Source organism: Bubalus bubalis, chromosome 1 (assembly GCF_019923935.1).
Source record: "Bubalus bubalis isolate 160015118507 breed Murrah chromosome 1, NDDB_SH_1, whole genome shotgun sequence".
Taxonomy (NCBI): Eukaryota; Metazoa; Chordata; class Mammalia; order Artiodactyla; family Bovidae; genus Bubalus; species Bubalus bubalis.
In genome coordinates, this window is record NC_059157.1 from 65,056,442 (window position 1) to 65,070,355 (window position 13,914).

The 13,914-nt window shown below is 39.0% G+C and overlaps 1 pseudogene; it reads right to left on the reverse strand.

Annotated features, from left to right (window-relative positions):
• Window positions 1-8,779: 8,779 nt before the first annotated feature.
• On the reverse strand, window positions 8,780-10,600 carry LOC102394827 (annotated as a pseudogene).
• Window positions 10,601-13,914: the final 3,314 nt, after the last annotated feature.

Sequence of the window (13,914 nt, forward strand, 5' to 3'; positions counted from 1 at the left end):
AGATTAGAGTTAGGAAGTTTTGATACAAAACATGTACCAAAATTAGTAGAGATTCCATGTCAGGGAAGAACAGAGGAAAAATGATATTCAAAACTTTCTGCCTGATTGTCTAGTCTTTGTTTAGTATGCAGCTATAGATATGCACACTTTAAACAATGGTGCCAAAATATCATTGTTTTAAAAACTAATCTTCTAGTGAGTGTAGACATACAATTTTATCCTTCAAGATGACAAACTTTGGTTATCTTAAAGAGGTTGAACTCTGTATATTGAAGATCGCTATAATTTTTACTGGGCTGAGAAACTAATGCTTCTAAATACCAAACTTCAGTGTGTTTTTGCATCTGCCTTTTATTGCATTTTTTTTGCAAGAAGTTACCAACTACCCAAAATGTGTAAGATAAAATTCCCCAGTTAATATTCCACTAAGAACTTTAGAATCAGATTAACAAGTTCTCCCAATACTGCTGGTTTTAAAGTTTGGATTATTTAAAATTACTGATTTTTAAGAAAAGAATTGATAATTTTTATAATATTAAGTAAATATATCCATGGATGTAAAATGTGTTTCTATTAATTCAGGTTTTCTTTTAGGCCTTTTAAAGCAGTTTAACATTTTCTCTGTTAAGTTCCTGTAAATGTATTGTTAGGTTAATCCCTAGATGCATTGCAGTCTATAATGCTGTTGTGAATGGCATCTTAAATTTTTATCGTATTTTCTCACCAGTGATTATGCTGGTGTAGATCAAGTTTTCTCAATAGTTTTACTATTGATTTTTGGGGCTGGGTGGAAAGCTGTTCTGTGCAGCATAGATTGCTTAGTATCATCTCTGGTCTCTATTCTCTGGAGGACAGCAGCATCTTCTCAACAAAATGTAGCTATATATTGGCCAATGGCTGCTGGCAGGCAAAATCACCTGCTATTTGAGAACCCATTTGTTGATGATTTTTTTTTTCATGTTAAACTTACATTTAACAAACTTGATGAACACTCTTAAAAGTTCTAATGGTTTGAGGATCCTCTCAGTATTTCACATAGGAATTATTTACCAACTACATATAAAAATATTTTTACCTTTTCTTTTCCAATCCTTAACATTTTTTTCTTACATTATTGCCTTAACTGAAATTCTTTCTTGGAGTATAGCCTTAACTTCTTAGTACTGAGCATCCTGGCCTAATCACAGACTTTAAAAGGAATTGCCTGAAGTTTCTCCATTGAGTATGACATTTAGTGTAGTTTAGAAAATCTTTATCAAAGCAGGGCTGTTGTAGGCTTTCAATTTTCTAAATTTTTTCTCTTTTTCTCCTGTTCATAAATAGGAATTAAATGCTATTTTATAACTCTTTTCTTTATTCAGAAGATTGTTTATTTTTCTCCTTTATTTCATTCTTGTGGACATTACATATATGAGATCAAATCATCCTTGAGTTATTGGAAAAATCCTTACATGAATATCATTATATCTCTTTGTGTATATCTGTATCTCTGCATATAAAATTTTGTGGATTTGGGTTAACTTTTATATTATGCCTATTCCATGTTTAGTTGAAGTATCAATATCATTGTTGCTTAGTCACTAAGTCGTGTCTACTCTTTTGTGACCCCATGGATTATAGCCCTCCAGGCTCCTCTGTCCATGGATTCTCCAGGCAAGAATACTGGAGTGGGTTGCCATTTCATTCTCCAGGGGATCTTCCCAATACAGGGACTGAAACTACATCTCCTGCTTGGGAGGTGGATGTTTTACCACTGAGCTACCTGACTTTATAAATGAATTGGTAAATTTATTTTATTTTCTTGAAAGATGTTTATTAAATAAGTATTACCTTCTTATCCATAATTTTTCTTCTAATGGCTTATTTTATTTCTTGCTTAGTTCTTGTATTCCACAAAAATCTTTTATTACTGTTCCCTCCATGTTTTCTTTGAACTATCTACCACATTCACTATAAAAGTGTATTTGGTTGTTGGGGAGCAGGCAGGATGGATGGTGATAGTGGGCCATATTTGTTATCTTCCAGGTAATTAGAGCCTCCAGTGTAGTCAGCTGGGCTCAACTAGTCCTCATTTGCCCTGGTGAGTACCTTTGGTGTTGAAAGCATAGTGGGAACCAATCATGTTAGATCTGCTGACTTCCCCTTGGTGGGAATGAAAGTAAGCCATGCTCTGTGGGGCCACCCAAGACGGGTGGGTCATGGTGGAGAGGTCTGACAGAATGTGGTCCACTGGAGAAGGGAATGGCAAACCACTTCAGTATTCTTGCCTTGAGAACCCCATAAACAGTATGAAAAGGCAAAATGATAGGATACTGAAAGATGAACTCCCCAATCGGTAGGTGCACAACATGCTACTGGAGATCACTGGAAAAATACTCCAGAAAGAATGAAGGGATGGAGCCAAAACAAAAACAACACCCAGCAGTGGATGTGACTGGTGATAGAAGCAAGGTCCGATGCTGCAAAGAGCAATATTGCATAGGAACCTGGAATATTAGGTCCATGAATCAAGGCAAATTGGAAGTGGTCAAACAGGAGATGGCAAGAGTGAACGTCAACATTCTAGGAATCAGGAAACTAATGGACTGGAATGGGTGAATTTAACTCAGATGACTATTATATTTACTACTGCGGGCAGGAATCCCTTAGAAGAAACGGAGTAGCCATCATGGTCAACAAAAGAGTCTGAAATGCAGTACTTGGATGCAATCTCAAAAACAACAGAATGAGCTCTGTTTCTTTCCAAGGCAAACCATTCAATATCACGGTAATCCATGTCTATGTTCCAACCAGTAATGCTGAAGAAGCTGAAGTTTAATGGTTCTACGAAGACCTACAAGACCTTCTAGAACTAACACCCTAAGAAAGATGTCCTTTTCATTATAGGGGACTGGAATGCAAAAGTAGGAACTCAGGAAACACCTGGAGTAACATGCAAATTTGGCCTTGGAGTACAGAATGAAGCAGGGCAAAAGGCTAATAGAGTTTTGCCAAGAGAACACATGGGTCATAGCAAACACCCTCTCCCAACAACACAAGAGAAGATTCAACACATGGACATCACCAGATGGTCAACACCAAAATCAAATTGATTATATTCTTTGCAGCCAAAGATGGAGAAGCTCTATACAGTCAGCAAAAACAAGACCAAGAGCTGACTGTGGCTCAGATCATGAACTCCTTATTGCCAAATTCAGACTTTAACTGAAGAAAGTGGAAAAAACCACTAGACCATTCTGGTATGACTTAAAGCAAATCCCTTATGATTATACAGTGGAAGTGAGAAATAGATTTAAGGGACTAGATCTGATAGACAGAGTGTCTGATGAACTATGGATGGAGGTTCATGACATTGTACAGGAGACAGGGATCAAGACCATCCCCATGGAAAAGAACTGCAAAAAAGCAAAATGGCTGTCTGGGGAGGCCTTACATATAGCTGTGAAGAGAAGAGAAGTGAAAAGCAAAGGAGAAAAGGAAAGATATACCCATTTGAATGCAGAGTTCCAAAGAACAGCAAGGAGAGATAAGAAAGCCTTCCTCAGTGATCAATGCAAAGAAATAGAGGAAAACAATAGAATGGGAAAGACTAGAGATCTCTTCAAGAAAATTAGAGATACCAAGGGAATATTTCATGCAAAGATGGACACAATAAAGGACAGAAATCAGTTCAGTTCAGTTCAGTTCAGTTCAGTTGCTCAGTCGTATCTGACTGTTTGCGACCCCATGAATCGCAGCACACCAGGCCTCCCTGTCCATCACCAACTCCCGGAGTTCACTCAAACTCGCGTCCATCAAGTCAGTGATGCCATCCAACCATCTCATCCTCAGTCTTCCCTTCTCCTCCTGCCCCCAAGCCCTCCCAGCATCAGAGTCTTTTCCAATGAGCCAACTCTTCACATGAGGTGGCCAAAGTACTGGAGTTTCCAGCTTTAGCATCAGTCCTTCCAATGAACACACAGGACTGATCTTCTTTAGAATGGACTGGTTGGATCTCCTTGCAGTCCAAGGGACTCTCAAGAGTCTTTTCCAACACCACAGTTTAAAAGCATCAATTCTTTGGCGCTCAGCTTTCTTTACAGTCCAACTTTCACATCCATACATGACTACTGGAAAAACCATAGCCTTGACTAGATGGACCTTTGTTGGCAAGGTAATGTCTCTGCTTTTGAATATGCTATCAAGGTTGGTCATAATTTTCCTTCCAAGGAGTAAGCATCTTTTAATTTCATGGCTGCAATCACCATCTGCAGTGATTTTGGAGCCCAAAAAATAAAGTCTGACACTGTTTCCCCATCTATTTCCCATGAAGTGATGGGACCAGATGCCATGATCTTAGTTTTCTGAATGTTGAGCTTTAAGCCAACTTTTTCACCCTCCACTTTCACTTTCATCAAGAGGCTTTTTAGTTCCTCTTCACTTGCTGCCATAAGGGTGGTGTCATCTGCATATCTGAGGTTATTGAAATTTCTTCTGGCAATCTTGATTCCAGCCTGTGCTTCTTCCAGCCGAGCGTTTCTCATGATGTACTTTGCATATAAGTTAAATAAGCAGGGTGACAATATACAGCCTTGGCGTACTCCTTTTCCTATTTGGAACCAGTCTGTTCCATGTCCGGTTCTAAATGGTGCTTGCTGACCTGCATATAGGTTTCTCAAGAGGCGAGTCAGGTGGTCTGGTATTCCCATCTCTTGAAGAATTTTCCAGAGTTTACTGTGATCCATACAGTCAAAGGCTTTGGCATAGTCAATAAAGCAGAAGTGGATGTTTTTCTGGAACTCTCTTGCTTTTTTGATGATCCAGTGGATGTTGGCCATTTGAACTCTGGTTCCTCTGCCTTTTTTAAATCCAGCTTAAACATCTGGAATTTCACAGTTCACGTATTGCTGAAGCCTGACTTGGAGAATTTTGAGCATTACTTTACTAGCGTGTGAGATGAGTGCAATTGTGTGATAGTTTGAGCATTCTTTGGCATTGCCTTTCTTTGGGATTGGAATGAAAACTGACCTTTTCCAGTCATGTGGCCACTGCTGAGTTTTCCAGATTTTCTTGCATATTGAGTGCAGCACTTTCATAGCATCATCTTCCAGGATTTGAAATAGCTCAACTGGAATTCCATCACCTCCACTAGCTTTGTTTGTAATGATGCTTTATAAGACCCACTTGACTTCACATTCCAGGATGTCTGGCTCTAGGTGAGTGATCACAATATCTTGATTATCTTGATCATAAAGATCTTTTTTGTACAGTTCTTCTGTGTATTCTTGCCACCTCTTCTTAATATCTGCAGAAGATATTAAGAAGAGGTGGCAACTGCAGTTGTTTTTCTATTACCAACAGCAGCAAGCTCTGCCTGGCTGAGCTAACGTAGTCAAAGAGAAAATACAGCTATCACCCTGGATGCTGCCAGGAGTACGGTTGTCTCTAGTAACACACACAGTGTTTACCCTAAACCAGACATGTAAAATATTCTCTTTCACTATTTCATTTAATACTTATAGGAATTCTAATTTGTAGGTGTTGTTATTATTACTATTATTATTATTCTGGGAATTTTATAGATATTCCATTCAATTTACCAAATAGTTAAGAAGTACCTACTCTTTCCAGGCATAGTTTTGGGCATGAGGATTACAACAGAGAACAACTAGACAAGGGTCCTGTTCACATCTTGAGGCTGGAATGGGAAGGCAGACCAGCAACTTAACAAGATAATTTCAGAAGGGTATTTCTTCTTAAACAATAATCTGTCTTGATTCAGTTGGTCAAAGAAAGTCTTTTGAGGAGTAATTTATTTAAGACCTGAATGATTTGAAAGAAGTAAGCAGGCACATATTTAGAAACAGGTATTTCCAAGGAGAGATACTGTCTAGCACAATGTCCTAAGTCAGGGTAAAGCTTAGTAGAAACAGATGATGTGGGTGACTGATCATAGCAAGGAAACCAGAGATTAATACTAGATAAAGCTGAAAAGCCAAACATTATGCAATATACGCTGGATTTTAAATTAATGCGATTCGGTGGTTGTAGGGGGACACAATTTATTCCATAACATACTCCCAACCACAACATAGTAAGAAAAGATAAGTAAAAAATCTTAAAGCAGTTAAGGGTAAAAAAACAGATATTACTTCAAAAAGCAATAGTTTAATAACAGACTCTTCAATAGGTAACAATGGAGTGGGAAGCCAGTGGATAATATTAAGTTGAACCATATGATAGTGCTATTTTTGTACATTAAAAGTTGTCAAACATCATCAATTTCATATGATTTAAACAAATACCTTTAAAGTGAAGAAATGCAATAACTGCCAAGCTGTGCTGTGCTGTGCTTAGTCACTCAGTCGTGTCTGACTCTGTGACCCCATGGACTCTAGCCTGCCAGGCTCCTCTGCACATGGGGATTCTCTAGGCAAGAACATTGGAGTGGGTTACCATGCCTTCCTCCAGGAGATCTTCCCAACCCAGGGTTCAAACCCAGGTCTCCCGCATTACAGGAAGATTTTTTTTTTTTTTTTTTTTTTTTACCATCTGAGCCACCAGGGAAGCCCAAAATTGTCAAACATCATCAATTTCTTATGATTTAACCAAATATCTGTAAAGTGAATAAAAGCAATAACTGCCAACCTAGAATTCTATAACCATTAAACATGTCCTTCAAGATTTATGGGAAAATAGACATTTTTAAATATTCATTAGGAATGTTGAATGTCTCAAGTTGAAGGCAAATGATTCCAGATGAGATGTATAATATGCAAAAGAAATGAAGAGCAAAGAAAAGTATTAATATGTGAGTGAAGGTAAACAAATGTTGACCATACAGAACAGTAATAATATCAAGCTGAAGTTAAAAAAATTAAAATATTAGACAAAGATAATTCATTGAGATTTTCTAATGGAGTCAGTGGAATTAAGATTTGTAAGGACTTCATATTATTTAGAAAGAGAATAGTGGTTTCAATTAAATTTAGACTTTGATAAAGTGTATGATTTCCATGTTTATCAGGGAGGTTGAACACCTTCTTGTATGTCTTTGAAAATTTGGATTTTCTCTTTGACAATGAGCTGATTAAAGTTTTGTGCCCATTTTTATGTTGGGGAATCTGTCATTTTCTTTTCAGTTTGTTAACTGTCTTTATGTTTTATGCAATCTCTCTCTCTATATATTATATTTCAAAAAATGAATTACAAAAATGTAAGGAGGTAAGAACTAATGTTGATTGAAGATCTATTTATATATCTACTATTTTGTGAAATATGGTAAAGTATCCATCATCATTCCTGGTGGGCTACAGTCCATAAGGTCACAAAAGAGTTGAATATGACTAGTGACTAAAACAACAACAAGAAGTTAATCCAGTAGGCTTAGGGTGTTCAAACCCTGCACATTCCAGACAAAGAAGTGGTTCCTGACTAGCTTCTGTGAAATAACCTCTAAGTCCCTGGAATATATTGTCTGAGAAGAGTGTCTTTGTATATCTTAGGCTTTGGGCCACACCAAATAGCTCACATTAATGAAAATTTATGGTGGTTGTCTGCTTTTGTTTACCTAGGGCTCTGGGCCAGGGCTCTGTGTCAGTTTCATCTCTGGAGGGTTTAGAGACTGAATAGTTAAGCTCTGTCATGTGGACACTCCATGCATGTGAGATTGTCCTCTGGTAAATTACCCTGGATGTCAAGACCCAGGCAAGTTTCACTGGTTGGAAATATTTTGTAAATGTTGTAAATATCTTCAGAATGGGGACAGCAATTGTAACTAGCTTCTGGGTAGTTATAATGATTAAATGAGATAGTGTGTGTCATATGCTTAGTATAGTGACTGACACTGTTCTAATCAGAACTGTATAAATCCCATGGACGGAGGCGCCTGGTAGGCTGCAATCCATGGGGTCATGAAGAGTCAGACATGACTGAGCGACTTCACTTTTCACTTTCATGCATTGGAGAAGGAAATGGCAACCCACTCCAGTGTTCTTGCCTGGAGAATCCCAGGGACGGGGAAGCCTGGTGGGCTCCCGTCTATGGGGTCGCACAGAGTCGGACACGACTAAAGTGAATTAGCAGCAGCAGCAGAGCTTGTTAAATAAAACTAAGGGCTTCCCTCATGGCTCAGACAATAAAGAATCCACCTGCAATGTGGGAGACCTGGGTTCTATCCCTGGGTTTGGAGAATCCCTTGGGGAAGGGAATGGCTACCCACTCCAGTATTTTTGCCTGGAGATTTCCATGGACAGAGGAGCCTGACAGGGGCTACAGTCCATGGGATTGCAAAGAGTCAGACACAACTGAGTGACTTTCACTTAATTTCACTTCACAGGAATGTCAGAGATTGGAACCTGCAAGCCTATATCAAGCATTGGAGTAGGGGAGATGAAGTTAAAACAGTCAAGAAGCAAAGAGATCTGGAGCAAATAAATAAATAAAACAAGTACTGATGCATACTCATGCACATAGCTAGGCAAAGTATAAAGCAGAGGAAGAAATTGGTTTGGTTTAAGACATAGACCCTAGTCTAAGCAAAAGTTTTAGAAATTCACCTTGTTGGGTTCTGACCAATGAGTGAGTGAGTGAGTGAAGTCACTCAGTCGTGTCCAACTCTTTGCGATCCTGTGGACTGTAGCCCCCCAGGCTCCTCTGTCCATGGGATTCTCCAGGCAAGAATACTGGAGTGGGTTGCCATTTCCTTCTTCAGGGGATCTTCCTGGCCCAGGGATCGAACCCAGGTTTCCCGCATTGCAGGCAGACGCTTTACCATCTGAACTGAAGGGTTTAAAGGCCGTCAAATGGACATGACCTATAAAGGCAATTTTGATGGTTTTACATAGAAATGACCTCTAATGGAAGAGAACACAAATGGGAACTATTTGAGATACATTTCTATGTAAAATGTAGTTTGCACATAATTCAGCATTTTAAATGAGCATTCTGCAACTGAGACCAAATATCAATCATCTCTTGAGGTTTTCTACTATGTACCAACATCAAATCTATATAGGAACAAATGTTACTCCTGCTTTTCTCTTCTATATCAAATGTCCTGAAGCCTTTGTGTCTCTCTGGAGCGAGGCCGAGTTTCTGAAGGCACATACCAGTATAAACATCATTGATGGGGTAGAGAAGGACCCGGTCAGTTACATTGTACAGTCTCAGGGCCAGGTGGCTGGAGTAGAGGAATCCACCTCCTCCTGCATAAGGCGGGTAGACGCCAGTGTAAACAACTTCCGGAATGTAGTACTTGAGTTTCTTATCCCGATTAGGTCCAGCATTATGAATCACGCCACCAATAAACAAATCTTTGGCTTTGTTCCTGGATAAGCTATTCAAGTAATTCAGGAGATGATGGGTGTTCACAAAAACATCATCATCGCCCTTGAACACAAACTCGGCATTTGGGCAGGAAGTGCTCACCCACCTGAGAACGAGTACTTCTTTCAGAGACAAGTTGAAGAATGTATCTCTGTAGTTCCACAAAAGAATGACTTGGTGCTTCTCACTCTCAAATTTCAGCATATGTGAAAGGTCAGGATGGTTGTCCTCTGCGGGGGTCTGGCCCAGTAAGAAGACTTGCACCACCGTTTGGTTCCCCACATTGGTTTCTTTGCCCCAAGATTCCCGAATCGCTTGCCTTCTATGAAATGTGAAGTTAGGGACTTAATCGCCAGCAATAAGAAGTAATAATACCTAAAGAAAGGTTCTGGAAGATATCTGACCCTCCTCGGGCATATTGGAACAAAGAACAAGAAAAGCTGAACAGGAGGTTCAATCCCATTTTGAACACGTTAGCCAACCAGACAGGAGAAGCATAGGGTTCTGCAATATAAGCCATCTAAATTACAGTGAACTTGACCTGAGGGTCATGTCAGCAGTTTCAGGTTTCGACAGTTTGCCAGGCAGATTTAAAGATTTTCTGCTATATTTAAGATGTCGAAATTATTCTGACCAATAGAAAAGTAGAATTAAAACTATAGAACCTGGCAAATAATATCCTCTTGTCCTTTCCTTATATTTCATTTTTCACTATATATTTTTTAAATTTTTATTTTATACTGTGATATAGTTGATGAGCAATGTAGCTTCAGGTGTACAGCAAACTCATTCAGTTGTACATATACTTGTATCTATTCTTTTTAAAATTCTTTTCCCATTGAGGTTATTACAGAGTATTAAGCAGAATTCCCTGCACTATATTGATTGTTGATCATCTATTTAAAATATAGCAATGTGTACATGAAGAAGCAAATCACAACCCAACCCACTTCAGTATACTTGCCTGGGAAATCCATGGGCAGAAGGGCCTGGTGGCCGGCAGTCAGTGGAGTCACAAAGAATCAGACATGACTTAGAGACTAAACAGAGGCAACGTGTGTACAGGACATTATATTTCATTTTGCAGAAAGTTTTCTGAAGCTGTGGCTGCACCGGCGGTGACTCTGGTGAACAGAGTTGCCCTTCTCACCAAGGCTGCGTTAAGTGCCTGAGAAATCGACACAAATACAGTGCCTTAGTTATACATAAGCAGCTTCGAAAGGACCTCCCTGTTTATCTGCCCTTCAATCACCTTTTTCACTCCAATCCTTTTAGGTTCTGGAGCTTCTACCATTCTGGAACATGGTAAAATGAGACACCATGATCCCTCCATTTGTTGTGGAGTTTATAATGAAGTCTTCATAAAGCTGAAGAAGTAGTGTGCATGTGTGTGTGTGTGTGTGTGTTAGTTGCTCAGTTGTGCCCACTGTTTGTGACCCCATGGACTACAGCCTGCCGGGCTCCTCTGTCCATGGAATTCTCCAGGCAAGAATACTGAAGTGGGTAGCCATTTCTTTCTTTAGGGGATCTTCCCAACTCAGGGATCGAACCTGGGCCTCCTGCATTGGAGGAAGATTTTTTACTGACCAAGCCACCGGGAAAGCCTGAAGAAGGAATAGTCTCACAATTTAAGGAAAGCAGGGATTTTTTTGTAGGGCAATTGAGAAATGTTACTCTACAAATCTAAGGTCATTACAAGTGTTCAAGAAACTGCTAGACACTAAACATTTCCTCTGGTCACTGGGTATCACCATCTTATTGGGTAGCAACTATGAATTTTGCAGGATAAGCCTTATAGTTAGCTGATCATTGACTCTCTTCCTATCTTATTGAATGCATGCTCATCTTTTTTACTTCCTAAATATTTATTATAGTATATATGTATTAGCTACTGATTCCTTAAGTCTATGTTTTCTGGGCTCTCATTTCTTCCAGGTGATTAAATCATGCTTCTTCCTTAATTCCTGGGGCTTTCCTGTGAGTAGAAGAGAGAAAGAAGTAAGTTCAAAGTAAAACAGACAATTACCTCTATTCATCCACCAAAAATCAGAAAAAGAGAGGAATTCTCCTTCGAATTTGAACACTCCATCTCACAGTAAGAGTGAGAACAGAGACCGCATCTTTTGTGTGTTCTTTTCGTGTGCTTCCCAACTGTCAAATGGCCTGAAACTGTTTTTTCACGGAAAGTATTCACTCTCTCAAAACCAAGACAGGGACACAGAGGCTCACAGTCTAGTAAAGTACAGAAACTGAACAGATGGAAATTTCTTTCATTTAATTGGGTTCACAGGCTCTGAGGGAAGGCAGAAAAAGTAATTTGAAGGAGGTCAATCTGGGAAGAAATCTTTTTCATGGTAAGAGGGAATGAATTTACCATGTAAGAAACCTCATAAATATTAAGACCTATACCCTAAGAAATACTATCTAGTGTCAGTAACATCAGTTATGTCTCCCAACATTCAAGAGGAACAAAAAAATTCCTTGAATTTAAGGAGTCATCCTTATTTCAGATTTAATCTTTAAATCTGTGAAGTTATGATTCAGATGGAATCGTTGGTGGCCATAAAATGTGTCTGCATAAGGAGGTATCTACTTAGGCTGCCAGATTATGATATTAAGCTTAAAGATCATGGGTTCTGCAATTCTGTAACCAATCCCCCTCTCATAGATTTGTTTGTGAAAATCAGATTATCAAAAAAAGAGAAAACCTTATGTCTTGAAATGGCAAATGTAGAGACTGTGAGTTGGAGTCCCAGTCTTTTTGTTAATTAATTAGACTGCATCATGGCATGCATTGTGCTGCACAACTCTCTAGTTGCGACACACAAACTCTCTAGTTGTGGTATTCAGGCTTCGGAATGTGCAGACTTTGTAGTTGTAGTGTGCAGGCTTAGATTGCTCTGTGGCTTCTGGGATCTTAGTTCCCTGACCAAGGCTTGAACCTGAGTCCCCTGCATTGCAAAGTGGATTCTTAACCACTAGACACCAAGGAACTTCCTAGAATCCCATTCTTTACAAATAAACTGCTCAGGCTGCCTAGTTATTTAATGCCCTCCAATTTCTCACCTATGACATCTAGGATCTAAACTCATCATATATAATAAATCTTAGAAACCTAATTATGAAAGGATCTTACATCACTGTTGAGATTTAGGATGGGAATCCCTCACTCACTCTCATGGAAATCATAAAAAATTATAAAGGAGGATAAAAAATTAAATTCTATTCTTTATGTGTGTTAGCACCTAACAGCTTCCTTGGGTCATTTTTCGGATCTCCCATGTGGTGCTAGTGGTAAAGAACCCTCTTGCCAATGCAGAAGATGTAAGAGAGAGATGCAGATTCAATCCCTGGGTTGGGAAGATCCCCTGAAGGAAGGCATGGCAGCCCACTCCAGTATTCTTGCCCAGAGAATCCCCATGGACAGAGGAACACAGACACAATTGAAATGACAGCACGCATTGAGAACAATGTTGATTCTAGCTGGAAATACAATGTATTTCTCCAATTCTTTTTATTTATTTATTTATTTATTTTTTTACTTTACAATATTGTATTGGTTTTGCCATACATCAACATGAATCTGCCACGAGTGTACACATGCTCCCCATCCTGAACCCCCCTCCCACCTCCCTCCCCATACCATTCCTCTGGGTCATCCCAGTGCACCAGCCCCAAGCATCCTGTATTCTGCATCGAACCTGGACTGGCAATTCATTTCTTATATGATATTATACATGTTTCAATGCCATTCTCCCAAATCATCACCCCCTCTCCCTCTCCCACAGAGTCCAAAAGACTGTTCTATACATCTGTGTCTCTTTTGCTGTCTCACATACAGGGTTATTGTTACCATCTTTCTAAATTCCATATATATGAGTTAGTATACTGTATTGGTGTTTTTCTTTCTGGCTTACTTCACTCTGTATATTAGGCTCCAGTTTCATCCACCTCATTAGAACTGATTCAAATGTATTCTTTTTAATGGCTGAGTAATACTCCATTGTGTATATGTACCACTGCTTTCTTATCCATTCATCTGCTGATGGACATCTAGGTTGCTTCCATGTCCTGGCTATTATATACAGTGCTGTGATGAACACTGGGTTACACGTGTCTCTTTCAATTCTGGTTTCCTCGGTGTGTATGCCCAGCAGTGGGATTGCTGGATCATAAGGCAGTTCTATTTCCAGTTTTTTAAGGAATCTCCACACTGTTCTCCATAGTGGCTGTACTAGTTTGCATTCCCACCAACAGTGTAAGAGGGTTCCCTTTTCTCCACACCCTCTCCAGCATTTATTGCTAGTAGACTCTCCAATTCTTTCCTTTGATATTTTAATTTTAAGGTTAAATTTTCTAGTCAAAAATACTTTCCATAAAGTTTAAAAATGTTTTCTAAAGAGTTCTTGAGATGACGGATATTTCACAAAAAGGAGTGGAATAAATGTTTCTAATGCCAATCTAAGAGATGGTTAAAAGCACAGTAACAATTCTCAATGCATCATTCATTAAAATGAATTGTAGCTAGTTTGTAAGTTAATTGAAACTATATCTTTAAGTGATTCTCATATTTATCACTTTAATACCAAACATTTTTGAAATGAAAGC